This window comes from Tenebrio molitor, chromosome 8 (assembly GCF_963966145.1).
Source record: "Tenebrio molitor chromosome 8, icTenMoli1.1, whole genome shotgun sequence".
Lineage (NCBI taxonomy): Eukaryota > Metazoa > Arthropoda > Insecta > Coleoptera > Tenebrionidae > Tenebrio > Tenebrio molitor.
Window position 1 is genome coordinate 11038373 of NC_091053.1, and position 17369 is coordinate 11055741.

General features: G+C 35.9%; 3 long non-coding RNA genes across 3 annotated transcripts in view; 2 read left to right on the top strand and 1 right to left on the bottom strand.

Moving 5' to 3' along the window:
- Nucleotides 1–17369, bottom strand: part of LOC138137155 (uncharacterized) — a 56945-nt gene that overhangs the window by 23559 nt on the left and 16017 nt on the right. The window lies entirely within an intron of this gene.
- LOC138136625 (uncharacterized) lies at nucleotides 9279–13114 on the top strand. The gene is made up of 2 exons (XR_011161370.1): nucleotides 9279–9721; nucleotides 9978–13114. It is a non-coding gene; the product is annotated as an uncharacterized lncRNA (long non-coding RNA).
- LOC138137236 (uncharacterized) lies at nucleotides 14922–15943 on the top strand. The gene is made up of 2 exons (XR_011161639.1): nucleotides 14922–15364; nucleotides 15621–15943. It is a non-coding gene; the product is annotated as an uncharacterized lncRNA (long non-coding RNA).

Genomic DNA, 17369 nt, shown 5'->3' on the forward strand with positions numbered 1-17369 from the left:
CCAAAAAAACCGATAAAATGCATAGGAGTTTGCGTTCTATAGGTTTACTGTGTTGTCTATGATGATGGACATAGAGAAAATAAAATACTATAGAATGAAAAGTCCCTAATAAATTTTTGGAAAATTGTTTAGCGCACCCTCACCACACCGCAAGAGGGCGCAAATGTTTTAAAAAGTCAAAAGTTTAAAATCAAAGTAATCTCAATAATCTAAAAATCACTCAAAGCAGTGTCAATCTTTATGTCACTATCTTGTAATTCAAAATGAGGCTGTCTCACGTTCACATATAATGTAGTACCGCTGCTAAGATTGCTAAATTTGTTGTTGAGAGAATCAAGCAAAATTTATATAGAAAACAATCAACAAATTGAAAGAAAAATAATACTTCAAGACCAAAAGATTACACCATTATTTGATACACCTCATCTTATTAAAGGAATTAGAAATTATAGGATAACAAAAGATTTGGTTTGGGAAGTAAACGAAGAAATTTTAAGTGTGAAATTGGACCTTACAGTGAAGGTTTATCTTTATGATTCAGCGTGGGGCGAATTAAGAGCCCTCCACAAAATTACGGACGTGCAGATAAGATCCAAAAGATGTCCTATGCAACTCAAGTTTTGAATCGTCATAATCATGATTAATTCAACTATCACGCTAATAGTTAACTGTGGTAATTTCTAATAACAATTGTTGTTAATAATCTAATATATATGTTAACTAACAGGTAGAACAAACCTAAATGATGAAGACTTGGGAACTGCAAAAACAATAACTTTTTTGACAAACTCTTTGATAATAATCTGGAGGGAGGGACATTTCGCCCAGGTTGCGAGAAACCTCTTGCTTGTGGAGTTTACAAAAATTCGGGGCACACAAAATTTTGGCAGGAAGCAGTCCTACACTCACGCAATATGTACCTACTTTGGAAAAATTTTTGGATTAAAAAAAAAGCACTTCCTTCCATAAAAAAAATTGAATGAAAACATTGGAAGGATTTTTGGATGTATACTAAAATTTAGCAGAAAGAGGCAAGTGTGAGTTTTTTAGAGTTTGTAAAAAATGTTAATAAGAGTCATGATATTTTCAAAATTATATTCAGTAACATAATTTCGGCCGATAATATTAAAAGCAAAATTTTAACGGTAATTCAAACATAAGTACCTAATGTTAATTTTTCGTTCACTTAAAAATAAAATTGAAGATGAAATTATTGGTAAAATAATTCATTTAACCACATTTACATTAAGGGGTAAAATTTAATTTTAAGTGGTAGGATACGAGAACGGTAACATTTAGGAATAATATTTATAAAAATGAAGCAGAACTGTATCAAAAACGGTTGAAAATAAAATATCGAATGTATTGCTGGCGTTTTAATTTGTTGTGAAAATTTGCGATGATAAAAAAAAATCAAAGGAAAGGTAAACTCATCCAGTAGGCTGTGATTTTGCACCCTCACCAGGATAAGAGATGGCGGTAAACGCTTTGTGCCCAAAAAATGTATAGGGAGTTTGCGTTCTATATGTTCTTATTTTGTCTATGATGATGGAGATGAAGTGGCGATATCTAGTGAAATTTAGAATAACCACACATTTAAAAAGTTAAATATCAGGTTACGTTATATGCCATTTCATTGTCAAAAACTGTCAGTTTATACGTTTTCGTCGTGGAACTTGACCATTTCGGAGTAAAACGATGCAAGAATTACAGAATTCGAGGTTCTAAGACGCCAACTTTCCTCTAAATACGTTTTTACACACGCAAATATGAAGGATCAGAGCAAGCCCGCGCCGAATCGGAATTTCGTCGTGGAACTTGAACATTTCGGAGTAAAACGATGCAAGAATTACAGAAATCGAGGTTTTAAGATGCTAACTTTCCTCTAAATACGTTTTTACACACGCAAATATGAAAGATCACAGCAAAACCGCTCCGAATGGGAATTTCGTCGTGGAACTTGATCATTTCGGAGTAAAACGATGCAAGAATTACAGAATTCGAGGTTCTAAGACGCTAACTAATTTTTCATGTTCCTGCCATAGTGTCATAAAAGCATAAACTGACAGTTTTCGACAATGAAATGGCATATAACATAACCTGATATTTAACTTTTTAAATGTGTGGTTATTCTAAATTTCACTAGATATCGCCACTTCATCTCCATCACCAAGGCCATCTGAATCAAAAAGCTACGCTTATAAGGCCGTTTCAATTTTCGATTTTTCCATATAAACTTTGTTTCTGTGACATTTCGGGCGGCAGAACCTTTTTGCGCTCCATCTACCGATTTCGAACGCAATTGATTGAGACTTTTTCCACTTTTTCTTTGAGGTTAAGTGCTTAAAACGTCAATTAAAACATGAATGCAATAAAATATCTAAGATCCGAGCTTTTTTTGGACACATTCTGGGCTAGCAAAATACTAATAAATTAGAATTGCAAAAAACCATGAAATCATAACACAAGGTAGGTTAGAACAATTTATAACTTTAACATTTTTCTGCAAAGGAGTTTGTTCTGGATTGCACATTTCTTCTTTAATAAATCTGTTTTTTCTTGACAAATATGTATTATCTAAAACTGGTTTCAGCGTTGCAGTTATTATCAGCTCGCAGATCTGATTTTTATGTAAGTACCAGACAAGATGAAAGTATTGGATTTTCTAGCAAATGAGGGCCCATTATCTCAACCATTTGGTGGAATATAGTGCGCAGAAATACTATTTACTTGAATTGATTTGGATGTCATTGGAACAGTTGGAATGATGAAAGACTCTACAGGATTTTGGGGTACAGGAATTTCAACCGGAGTTTCAGTGGGAAAAGCCTAAAAAACAAAAACACTAATAAGATGATAGTAATTAATACCTGGAGGTTCCCGATTAGGACTTTGAAAAGTAATAAGTAATTAATCGAAAAATGAGAAGAGGAAGCTCATTTTGTTTTCTCATATGTCGTGGTTGACTTCGCTTCTATGTATATTTCATGTAGCAATAAACACCACAAGTCTTTTTTAATTATAGATACTTACAAAAATAGAAGGACAAGGAACAGCATCTTTACATAAGCGTCGTCTTTTGGGGGTTGTAATGTAATTATAGAGACTTGTTGAAAATGCTGCTCACAAATTTCTGAGTAATCCGTAATTTTTGTAGTCTTTTATATTACAAATACAAATTAAAAGGTTGTGCTTATCATTGTCTCCATAAATTTGTTTACCGCAAAATGTTTCAAAAGCTTCGAACCATTTTTGTCTTTGTTTCATATTGCTGCGAATTTCAAATAAGCGAACATCTTTTGCCCCACAAATGAAACACGCTTTTACCATTTCATGTAAAATAGAAGGGTAATATTTTAAATTGCCGCCAATATTGTAGCTTTGATTCGTTGATAGGCCACCGAGGGCGCGCAATAAGGTTCTGTCTTCTTTTGTTTTATGGCCACTCTGCAGAAACAATTATTATGTACATTGAAACGGCCTTATAAGCGTAGCTTTTTGATTCAGATGGCCTTGTCCATCACATGACCAACTTCATTAAACTATGTTAACGAATTTCTTTTCTAGTACCACAAATTTCCCGAAGAACCTCCAACCATTTAGCTCTAACTCCACTGTCGCTGGGAAATTGAAATAAAGGTTTTTCAGAATTGCCACAAATAATGCATTTAATGAGCATTTTCAGAGTTTTTTGATTGACAAAATTTCAAATTTGACGGCAATTTTACCTTGATGTCTAACAAACAGATGGCACCACTTCATCACTATCCATGACATACTTCTTACCAAGCTCATTTTAATGGAATTGGAATGGCCATAACATAGTTTAATGAAGTTGGTCATGTGAATTGTGGATGGGAAAGAAACCAAGAATCAAACATCTGCGCATCATTGGATCTTCCTGCTACGTCCACATACCAGCCGAAAGAAGAAAGAAAATGGACAAGAAAGCAGTAAAAGGTTTCCTCGTTGGATATGATGGAGATGAGCGTTACCGAATTTATATTCCCAACGACCACAAAGTTATCCTGTCAAGAGACATTCAATTCCAAGAAAGAATTAATGATCGTATAAGTAAGATCAAGCTACCTATGAAAGACATCGAGAACGAAGATCAAGTTGAAGAAGAAGACAGACCCGGCGAGCAGAAGATAGACACTGAGGGGAAGTCGGAGATCAACTCGGAGGACAGTCAGAAGTTGAGGAAAGCATCAAGAGGTGATGAAGAATACGAGACTAAGAGCGAGCTGGGAGACATCGATGAAGAAGAAGAAACTTCTCAACAGACATCCGGAAGAGTTTTAAGAGATCGATCGACCCTAAAGAAGCCCAAACATCTTGAAGATTACACCATGATAGTAGAGGAGTTTGTAAATCAAGTGACTGAGGATCCTGCTACCTTTGAAGATGCCTTGAGAAGCGAGAACTCAGCTGAGTGGAAAAAGGCCATGGATCGAGAAATAACCTCTTTGAAAGAAAATCAAACTTGGATTTTGACAGATCTTCCACCAGATGCAAAGGCGATTCCGTGCAAGTGGGTTTTCCGACTCAAGAAAAATCCTGACGGCAGTATCGATAAATACAAAGGAAGACTGGTCGTCAAGAGATTCAGTCAGCGTCACGGCATTGATTACAGCGAAACTTTCAGTCCAGTGGCAAAGATGGGCACAATTCGTTCAATTCTCAGCATCGCAGCAAGTGAGAAGATGCATCTGATACAATTTGATGTATCAACGGCTTTTCTGTATGGAGAGCTTGAAGAAACAGTATTTATGAGGCAGCCACAAGGATATGAGGACGGAACCAGCAAGGTTTGCCAACTTAAGAGGAGTCTCTACGGTCTTAAGCAAGCGCCTAGGTGCTGGAACAAACGTTTTGGAGATTTCCTGCAACGACATGGATTCAAGGCCAGTGACGCTGACCCATGTCTATACATCCGAGAGAGAAGTGGCCGAAAACTCATTCTTGTGATCTACGTGGACGATGGTCTCCTAGCTGCAACAGATCAACGAGAAATGGAAATTTTCATTGAAGAGTTGAAATCTGAATTCAAAATCGTTTCGAAAAAGGCCGATTATTTTTTGGGTCTTGAGATTGAGCACGAAGAAAAGTTCATTAAAATTCATCAGAAGACATATGCAAAGAAAGTCTTAGAACGTTTTAATTTTTCAGAATGCAAGCCGGTTTCAACACCAATACTCAAGGGCACAGAAATTTCCACATCAGAGAAAGATAATCAAGCACAGAAATTTCCCTATAGGCAGGCAGTTGGAGCTCTGATGTATCTCATGCTTGCCACGAGACCAGACCTGGCGTACAGCGTGGGGTTTATTTCGAGAACACTCGAAAATCCAACTCGAGAGGACGTCATAAGAGTCAAAAGAGTCTTCAGGTACATAGCAGGGACCTTGGACCTGGGAATAGTTTAGAGCAATTTCCTGGATGAGTCAACGACAACCAGTTGTGGCAACTTCAACAACTGAAGCAGAAATCATCGCAGCAAACGAAGGAGCCAAAGAGGCAATTTGGCTAAGCAGACTTTTTAGAGGGATCATTCAATTCAAAGATGTTCCCATTATCCAAGTTGACAACTCTGCAGCAGTGAGACTGGCTCAGAATCCCGAGTTTCACCGCAGAACTAAGCACATTTCCATCAAACATTTTTTTATCAGAGAAAAAGTGACAGAAGGAAAACTTGGCGTTCAACAAATCTCTACGGAACATCAAGTAGCAGATATTATGACAAAGCCGCTACCAAAGACACGCCTGAAGATTTTATGTGTGAAAATGGGACTTATGTGAAAAAGAAAGGACTATAGACAGTGAATTTCATGTTTTGTTTTTCAACTATCATTAACTAGGGAAAGTGTTAAAATAATATAGTTTAATGAAGTTGGTCATGAAATACTAGTATGTGCTTTAGATAATATAAAGATAGCTGAGAGCTGCGTCTCTACAATAAATAAGTTTGTTTTTGAGCTTGTCAGAAAAATCACAATAAATGTAATCTGTTTCCTTAAAAAAGATATTAAAGTGATTCATAAAGAACACGAAATATTGTTTTCATTAAGAGAAAAGCCTCAATAAAATTTGCACAAAGTGATAAATTGCGAAGGCCTCGAGGTTGTTAAATTGCATCAAACACCCGAGAAACCTGCAGAAACTAAGGTTATGTCAATATTTCGCTGTCAGAAATCTGGCCACACTGTTTTACGTTACCCGCCTTTTTTAGTTAGGTTAGGGAGGGAGGTTAGAATGAGTTCAAGGTTCCTAATATCTACAATAACAATTAGTTAATACTGCAATGTTCTGTGGTGCAATGGCCAGTTTAGATACCTGCAACGAAATTGGTTTAGGTGAAAATATTCCCGAAATTATTTTAAGGAACCACTCAAACCACACGAGGTGCCAGAGTATCCTTGGCAAAAGATCGGATGTGACTTGTTTGAATATAACGGAAATAAATTCCTAATCACTATTGATTATTTTTCTAAATACGTAGAGGTGTTTAAAGTGAATAATATAACGGCAGAGACAGTGATTCGTGTTTTAAAAAATATTTTTGGGAGATTGGGAATTCCACAAACTTTAGTATCTGATAATGGTACGCAATATGCAGGATTTTTGTTCGAAGAGTTTGCTAAAAAGTGGAATTTTCAACATGTCACATCTAGTCCTCAATATCCGAAATCAAACGGAATGGTCGAAAGGGCCATTCAAACTGTTAAGAATATTATTAAAAAATGTATAGAGTCAAAAACAGAATTAGAGCTAGCTTTGTTAGATTACAGAAACACCCCTGTAGATTACTGTATTTTGTCGTCGTGCGAACTATTTTTTAATAGAAAGTTAAGAACGCTGATCGCTATCCAAAGTAAGTTATTACTTCCAAAGAATATTGATTTTAAAAAACAACGTCAAATGTTAGTACGGAGGCAAAGTAAACAAAAGATGTATTATGACAAGTCTGTTAAGTTTTTAAAACCTTTAAAGGCAAGTGATAAAGTGTACATCAGGAAAGACGATATTTGGGTAATCGGACATGTAGTTAGAAAATTTAATGATAGATCCTATTTAGTTAAGGAGGATGGTAGTGATGTAATCTTAAGAAGGAATAGATATTTTCTTAAACCTTATTTTATAAACAATTCTGGATATATTTCTGATTCTGAAAGTGAGTCAAATCTTCACAATGAGGAAGATGAAGCACATGAGGAATCACATGTAATTGAATTAAGCAGTGATAATTTTAGTGCGAGTGATAAGGAAGACAACGAAGTAAGCGAGACTGAGCAAGATAAAATTGCTTCCTCATCACACACACGAAGAACAATTTATATCTCTAAGTTTGGACGAAAGGTTAGACGTCCAGAAAAATTGTAATTTTTTTAAAAGGGGAAGATGTCATAGTATTGTAGTATTGTAGATAATGTAAATAGTGGGGAGTCAATAAAAAGACAGTAATGACTGGGCACTGGTAGTGATTGCACACGCTCCCGATCCCCTATCCCAAGACATAACACAATGGGAATTTACATCAACACAAACTTACAAAACACACGCCCGTGAAAAACGCAATTTTGCAAGCGAGGGTCAGACAATGATTGCTTTTACTGAATCTCGCCAAGAATTTCTTAAAAAAAACAAGATTAAAATCCGAAGTGTTTACCGAAATGCATGCTGACAGAATATCTTTGAATGGAAAAAGTGACCCAATAGTTTGTCAATATGCAGAAGACTACCTGCGCAAACATAAAAGACCACATATTAAAAATGCGGTTTCAAACAAAGTAAGGGAATTGGGAAGACTTCTCATTCCACTTCAAGATATTTACAAAATTAATTCCATGCTTGAAATGCTAAAACCTGAACACTTTGATAAAGTAGTTTCCGCCAGCCGCATAATTTCTGGTTACAATGAAGCAACACGATCTTTTAAAGCACCGTCTCTCGCTCTTCACATGAAAACAATATTATTAGCTGTATGTTCGGCTGCTAAAACTCTTTTGCTAAAAAAAAATCCTATTTTAGCAATCACTAATCATGACATGGCACTCAAAAATATTAAGGGATTTCGGGAGTTGGTCGACGCTAACTGGAAATTTGAAATGGGTAGTCTAGCACTAAAGGACCTAAATGAAAAGCAATCAACAAATCCACAGAAATTATCAGTAACCCAGGACGTCATTTTATTTAGAAATTATACACAAGAAACTGCAAATTCATGTGTGAAAAATTTAGAAACCAACCCAGAAAATTTAGTCGTTCAAAAAACTTACGGAAGCTGCTTTGGCTTTGACAATTATTTTAAATAGGAAGCGAATCGGAGATGTACAATACACGAAATTAGAATCTTACAATCGAATTTCAACGAGTACAAATCAGGAAGAGTGCCTTAATTCCTTAAATGAAACTGAAAAGGAATTGTCGAAACATTTTAAACGCATTACAACAGTGGGAAAAGGAAGTAGGTCAGTTCCGATTCTTTTTTCAAAACAAGTACAAAAATACATAAAAACACTGCTCTCAATCAGAAGAAAAACTACGTTCGTACCGCATGAGAATCCATTTTTATTCGCGTTAACAGGCAGCTCATCTAAATGGGTGGATGGGTCAGCTGTATTAAGAAAATATGCAGTCAAGTGTGGGGCCCAAAATCCTGCTACTTTAACCTCTGCCCGTCTCAGAAAACAAATTGCAACCGTTTTACAAATTTTGCACCTAAATGCACTGAAATGGAACAAGTGGCCACCTTTATGGGTCATACCAAGAAGACACACGAACAATTCTATAGGTAAGTAGGCAATTTTATGGGCAGATACCGAGTGAATTGTTAACAGCGGATCACTTTCAATATCTCTAGTACATTTAAAGTTGAAGAATTATCCTTTTCATAAAAAAATTATAAATATTTAAAGCTATCTTTCTATTTTTTTTTATTTTTGAAAAGGATGCCGCAGGAAGTTTTTCAAACTGCTAAAATAGCCAAGTTACTTCTAATGATGGAAAGGGGTGTCACAGTATACCTTCTAACCAGTAGTCGCACTCCGCAAAATCTTTGTATTCAGTTGTAAGTCCGCGCTAGTTACTGCGCATAAGAGATCCAATACCCCCGATTTAAATTCCTGTCCGTAACGTTTAATTTCATGTAAAACGCCAGTTAAATTCATTGCGCAGTAACTTGCGCGAAAGCACAACGGTTTCAGAAAACATCAAAGTGCCGACGTCGAGTGAGACTACTGCTTAGAGGGTATACTGTGGGGGTGTCGGCAGTGAAAATCAGGGCAAAACGCTTGATGAAATCAACGTCGAATTGGAATCGTGGGATAAACAATCTTTTGAACAAGCTGGAAATGGGAACTCCCATAATATTTATTATTGCAATTTTTTCTACAGTTAAAAGAATGAAAGCTATGTTAGCAATGCGTTTATTATTTACATTTGTTATTTATTTTTTACAAGCATACGTATGCTTTAATAAATAAATTTTTGAACATGTCTTGTTTTTCTTTATCAGAGATAGATGATTCAAACGAAGAAAGCGAACCAGATGAATCAAGCAAACAAGATGCTCGAACTAAACTAGGTACACCAAATGAACTAATTCCACGAAATGTTTCAAATCATCCAGATGATTCAAATATACTTCCCACTACCAGTAACACTAGACAAGACAACGAGCCGGAAGCTCAGGATATTAGTAATTCCGACTCAGAAGGAGGTAAATATAATTTTGTTTTATTTTTTGTGTACCTGCAAGCCTGTGTTAGCTTAAAAACTTCACATACGGGGTTTCAGTTCACACGATTTCTTTGGTTAACACACAAAAGACAGAATGTTTTTGCATTTTTTTTTTTAATTCTTTGTTAATGCACTTTCTGGTAAATAATGTAATAAAGAATGTTTTGTTTCATTGTGTAATGAAATAAATGGTAATAACTTTATTTATTTAAAAATCTACTCTTTATTAATTGCAGAAACACCGGCCAAAAAGAAATATAAAGCAAACCATAAAAAGGAGTCCAAACCCAAAAAGGCTAAGTGTCGTGGAACATGGAACCACCAACAAAAGACCATGATGTTGCAATATTTTAAAACCCATGTAAAGAACAAAATCTCACCCAAAAAAGACGAATGTCTTAAACTGCGGGAGGATCATTTAGATTTGTTTAAGGATAAGAACTGGGTGCAGATAAAAGTGTTCATTTATAACACTTATAAAAATAATTAAATATTAGTTGCCATTTGACAATTTTTAATTATACGTATTTTCTTATATTCAATAAAAGTTCAGTAAAAACAGTTGTTTTGTTATAGTAGATACTGTTGAGGTGTTGCCAAGTGCAGCCTGATCTGTCGGAACTCGATGTGTTGATAAAATGTTATATACAGCCTAAGCGTTGCAGCGCCCTCGGTAGTACGATCGCTAGAACTACGCGTATATAAAAATTGAAAAAAATGGGAAAATCGAGATCCGGTAAAAAAGTTGCTGACGTTCTTCCCCCACCCATACTAATGTTTTGGTGAAGATATACACGTAAAACAAGGCGAGATCCAATTTGGATCTCGTCTTGTCAAAATGGATCTCTACTTATACGAAAAATATCACTAAATGATCTCGACTTGTCCACAAACTATATCTATATATACAGGGTGATTTAAGAGGAATAATGAGCCTGATGGAATAGAAAATTCAACCCACAATACATTGGAACAAAAAGCCGGACATCGAAGCGGTAAATGTCCGGGTTGCATTTTCTATTCCATCGGGCTCATTATTCCTCGTAAATCACCCTGTATCTCATGCTTGCCACGAGACCAGACCTGGCGTACAGCGTGGGGTTTATTTCGAGAACACTCGAAAATCCAACTCGAGAGGACGTCATAAGAGTCAAAAGAGTCTTCAGGTACATAGCAGGGACCTTGGACCTGGGAATAGTTTATCGAAGCAACGTGGATGAAGGTTTTTTGGACGTCTACAGCGATGCAGATTTTGGAGGATGCACATCAACAGGTCGCTCAACCTCTGGAGTCATTGTAAGGTATGCTGGAGGAGCAATTTCCTGGATGAGTCAACGACAACCAGTTGTGGCAACTTCAACAACTGAAGCAGAAATCATCGCAGCAAACGAAGGAGCCAAAGAGGCAATTTGGCTAAGCAGACTTTTTAGAGGGATCATTCAACTCAAAGATGTTCCCATTATCCAAGTTGACAACTCTGCAGCAGTGAGACTGGCTCAGAATCCCGAGTTTCACCGCAGAACTAAGCACATTTCCATCAAACATTTTTTTATCAGAGAAAAAGTGACAGAAGGAAAACTTGGCGTTCAACAAATCTCTACGGAACATCAAGTAGCAGATATTATGACAAAGCCGCTACCAAAGACACGCCTGAAGATTTTATGTGTGAAAATGGGACTTATGTGAAAAAGAAAGGACTATAGACAGTGAATTTCATGTTTTGTTTTTCAACTATCATTAACTAGGGAAAGTGTTAAAATAATATAGTTTAATGAAGTTGGTCATGAAATACTAGTATGTGCTTTAGAAAATATAAAGATAGCTGAGAGCTGCGTCTCTACAATAAATAAGTTTGTTTTTGAGCTTGTCAGAAAAATCACAATAAATGTAATCTGTTTCCTTAAAAAAGATATTAAAGTGATTCATAAAGAACACGAAATATTGTTTTCATTAAGAGAAAAGCCTCAATAAAATTTGCACAAAGTGATAAATTGCGAAGGCCTCGAGGTTGTTAAATTGCATCAAACACCCGAGAAACCTGCAGAAACTAAGGTTATGTCAATATTTCGCTGTCAGAAATCTGGCCACACTGTTTTACGTTACCCGCCTTTTTTAGTTAGGTTAGGGAGGGAGGTTAGAATGAGTTCAAGGTTCCTAATATCTACAATAACAATTAGTTAATACTGCAATGTTCTGTGGTGCAATGGCCAGTTTAGATACCTGCAACGAAGTCTCGCCGACACAATTAAATTGGTTTAGGTGAAAATATTCCCGAAATTATTTTAAGGAACCACTCAAACCACACGAGGTGCCAGGGTATCCTTGGCAAAAGATCGGATGTGACTTGTTTGAATATAACGGAAATAAATTCCTAATCACTATTGATTATTTTTCTAAATACGTAGAGGTGTTTAAAGTGAATAATATAACGGCAGAGACAGTGATTCGTGTTTTAAAAAATATTTTTGGGAGATTGGGAATTCCACAAACTTTAGTATCTGATAATGGTACGCAATATGCAGGATTTTTGTTCGAAGAGTTTGCTAAAAAGTGGAATTTTCAACATGTCACATCTAGTCCTCAATATCCGAAATCAAACGGAATGGTCGAAAGGGCCATTCAAACTGTTAAGAATATTATTAAAAAATGTATAGAGTCAAAAACAGAATTAGAGCTAGCTTTGTTAGATTACAGAAACACCCCTGTAGATTACTGTATTTTGTCGTCGTGCGAACTATTTTTTAATAGAAAGTTAAGAACGCTGATACCTATCCAAAGTAAGTTATTACTTCCAAAGAATATTGATTTTAAAAAACAACGTCAAATGTTAGTACGGAGGCAAAGTAAACAAAAGATGTATTATGACAAGTCTGTTAAGTTTTTAAAACCTTTAAAGGCAAGTGATAAAGTGTACATCAGGAAAGACGATATTTGGGTAATCGGACATGTAGTTAGAAAATTTAATGATAGATCCTATTTAGTTAAGGAGGATGGTAGTGATGTAATCTTAAGAAGGAATAGATATTTTCTTAAACCTTATTTTATAAACAATTCTGGATATATTTCTGATTCTGAAAGTGAGTCAAATCTTCACAATGAGGAAGATGAAGCACATGAGGAATCACATGTAATAGAATTAAGCAGTGATAATTTTAGTGCGAGTGATAAGGAAGACAACGAAGTAAGCGAGACTGAGCAAGATAAAATTGCTTCCTCATCACACACACGAAGAACAATTTATATCTCTAAGTTTGGACGAAAGGTTAGACGTCCAGAAAAATTGTAATTTTTTTAAAAGGGGAAGATGTCATAGTATTGTAGTATTGTAGATAATGTAAATAGTGGGGAGTCAATAAAAAGACAGTAATGACTGGGCACTGGTAGTGATTGCACACGCTCCCGATCCCCTATCCCAAGACATAACACAATGGGAATTTACATCAACACAAACTTACAAAACACACGCCCGTGAAAAACGCAATTTTGCAAGCGAGGGTCAGACAATGATTGCTTTTACTGAATCTCGCCAAGAATTTCTTAAAAAAACAAGATTAAAATCCGAAGTGTTTACCAAAATGCATGCTGACAGAATATCTTTGAATGGAAAAAGTGACCCAATAGTTTGTCAATATGCAGAAGACTACCTGCGCAAACATAAAAGACCACATATTAAAAATGCGGTTTCAAACAAAGTAAGGGAATTGGGAAGACTTCTCATTCCACTTCAAGATATTTACAAAATTAATTCCCTGCTTGAAATGCTAAAACCTGAACACTTTGATAAAGTAGTTTCCGCCAGCCGCATAATTTCTGGTTACAATGAAGCAACACGATCTTTTAAAGCACCGTCTCTCGCTCTTCACATGAAAACAATATTATTAGCTGTATGTTCGGCTGCTAAAACTCTTTTGCTAAAAAAAAATCCTATTTTAGCAATCACTAATCATGACATGGCACTCAAAAATATTAAGGGATTTCGGGAGTTGGTCGACGCTAACTGGAAATTTGAAATGGGTAGTCTAGCACTAAAGGACCTAAATGAAAAGCAATCAACAAATCCACAGAAATTATCAGTAACCCAGGACGTCATTTTATTTAGAAATTATACACAAGAAACTGCAAATTCATGTGTGAAAAATTTAGAAACCAACCCAGAAAATTTAGTCGTTCAAAAAACTTACGGAAGCTGCTTTGGCTTTGACAATTATTTTAAATAGGAAGCGAATCGGAGATGTACAATACACGAAATTAGAATCTTACAATCGAATTTCAACGAGTACAAATCAGGAAGAGTGCCTTAATTCCTTAAATGAAACTGAAAAGGAATTGTCGAAACATTTTAAACGCATTACAACAGTGGGAAAAGGAAGTAGGTCAGTTCCGATTCTTTTTTCAAAACAAGTACAAAAATACATAAAAACACTGCTCTCAATCAGAAGAAAAACTACGTTCGTACCGCATGAGAATCCATTTTTATTCGCGTTAACAGGCAGCTCATCTAAATGGGTGGATGGGTCAGCTGTATTAAGAAAATATGCAGTCAAGTGTGGGGCCCAAAATCCTGCTACTTTAACCTCTGCCCGTCTCAGAAAACAAATTGCAACCGTTTTACAAATTTTGCACCTAAATGCACTGAAATGGAACAAGTGGCCACCTTTATGGGTCATACCAAGAAGACACACGAACAATTCTATAGGTAAGTAGGCAATTTTATGGGCAGATACCGAGTGAATTGTTAACAGCGGATCACTTTCAATATCTCTAGTACATTTAAAGTTGAAGAATTATCCTTTTCATAAAAAAATTATAAATATTTAAAGCTATCTTTCTATTTTTTTTTATTTTTGAAAAGGATGCCGCAGGAAGTTTTTCAAACTGCTAAAATAGCCAAGTTACTTCTAATGATGGAAAGGGGTGTCACAGTATACCTTCTAACCAGTAGTCGCACTCCGCAAAATCTTTGTATTCAGTTGTAAGTCCGCGCTAGTTACTGCGCATAAGAGATCCAATACCCCCGATTTAAATTCCTGTCCGTAACGTTTAATTTCATGTAAAACGCCAGTTAAATTCATTGCGCAGTAACTTGCGCGAAAGCACAACGGTTTCAGAAAACATCAAAGTGCCGACGTCGAGTGAGACTACTGCTTAGAGGGTATACTGTGGGGGTGTCGGCAGTGAAAATCAGGGCAAAACGCTTGATGAAATCAACGTCGAATTGGAATCGTGGGATAAACAATCTTTTGAACAAGCTGGAAATGGGAACTCCCATAATATTTATTATTGCAATTTTTTCTACAGTTAAAAGAATGAAAGCTATGTTAGCAATGCGTTTATTATTTACATTTGTTATTTATTTTTTACAAGCATACGTATGCTTTAATAAATAAATTTTTGAACATGTCTTGTTTTTCTTTATCAGAGATAGATGATTCAAACGAAGAAAGCGAACCAGATGAATCAAGCAAACAAGATGCTCGAACTAAACTAGGTACACCAAATGAACTAATTCCACGAAATGTTTCAAATCATCCAGATGATTCAAATATACTTCCCACTACCAGTAACACTAGACAAGACAACGAGCCGGAAGCTCAGGATATTAGTAATTCCGACTCAGAAGGAGGTAAATATAATTTTGTTTTATTTTTTGTGTACCTGCAAGCCTGTGTTAGCTTAAAAACTTCACATACGGGGTTTCAGTTCACACGATTTCTTTGGTTAACACACAAAAGACAGAATGTTTTTGCATTTTTTTTTTTAATTCTTTGTTAATGCACTTTCTGGTAAATAATGTAATAAAGAATGTTTTGTTTCATTGTGTAATGAAATAAATGGTAATAACTTTATTTATTTAAAAATCTACTCTTTATTAATTGCAGAAACACCGGCCAAAAAGAAATATAAAGCAAACCATAAAAAGGAGTCCAAACCCAAAAAGGCTAAGTGTCGTGGAACATGGAACCACCAACAAAAGACCATGATGTTGCAATATTTTAAAACCCATGTAAAGAACAAAATCTCACCCAAAAAAGACGAATGTCTTAAACTGCGGGAGGATCATTTAGATTTGTTTAAGGATAAGAACTGGGTGCAGATAAAAGTGTTCATTTATAACACTTATAAAAATAATTAAATATTAGTTGCCATTTGACAATTTTTAATTATACGTATTTTCTTATATTCAATAAAAGTTCAGTAAAAACAGTTGTTTTGTTATAGTAGATACTGTTGAGGTGTTGCCAAGTGCAGCCTGATCTGTCGGAACTCGATGTGTTGATAAAATGTTATATACAGCCTAAGCGTTGCAGCGCCCTCGGTAGTACGATCGCTAGAACTACGCGTATATAAAAATTGAAAAAAATGGGAAAATCGAGATCCGGTAAAAAAGTTGCTGACGTTCTTCCCCCACCCATACTAATGTTTTGGTGAAGATATACACGTAAAACAAGGCGAGATCCAATTTGGATCTCGTCTTGTCAAAATGGATCTCTACTTATACGAAAAATATCACTAAATGATCTCGACTTGTCCACAAACTATATCTATATATACAGGGTGATTTAAGAGGAATAATGAGCCCGATGGAATAGAAAATTCAACCCACAATACATTGGAACAAAAAGCCGGACATCGAAGCGGTAAATGTCCGGGTTGCATTTTCTATTCCATCGGGCTCATTATTCCTCGTAAATCACCCTGTATCTCATGCTTGCCACGAGACCAGACCTGGCGTACAGCGTGGGGTTTATTTCGAGAACACTCGAAAATCCAACTCGAGAGGACGTCATAAGAGTCAAAAGAGTCTTCAGGTACATAGCAGGGACCTTGGACCTGGGAATAGTTTATCGAAGCAACGTGGATGAAGGTTTTTTGGACGTCTACAGCGATGCAGATTTTGGAGGATGCACATCAACAGGTCGCTCAACCTCTGGAGTCATTGTAAGGTATGCTGGAGGAGGAATTTCCTGGATGAGTCAACGACAACCAGTTGTGGCAACTTCAACAACTGAAGCAGAAATCATCGCAGCAAACGAAGGAGCCAAAGAGGCAATTTGGCTAAGCAGACTTTTTAGAGGGATCATTCAACTCAAAGATGTTCCCATTATCCAAGTTGACAACTCTGCAGCAGTGAGACTGGCTCAGAATCCCGAGTTTCACCGCAGAACTAAGCACATTTCCATCAAACATTTTTTTATCAGAGAAAAAGTGACAGAAGGAAAACTTGGCGTTCAACAAATCTCTACGGAACATCAAGTAGCAGATATTATGACAAAGCCGCTACCAAAGACACGCCTGAAGATTTTATGTGTGAAAATGGGACTTATGTGAAAAAGAAAGGACTATAGACAGTGAATTTCATGTTTTGTTTTTCAACTATCATTAACTAGGGAAAGTGTTAAAATAATATAGTTTAATGAAGTTGGTCATGAAATACTAGTATGTGCTTTAGAAAATATAAAGATAGCTGAGAGCTGCGTCTCTACAATAAATAAGTTTGTTTTTGAGCTTGTCAGAAAAATCACAATAAATGTAATCTGTTTCCTTAAAAAAGATATTAAAGTGATTCATAAAGAACACGAAATATTGTTTTCATTAAGAGAAAAGCCTCAATAAAATTTGCACAAAGT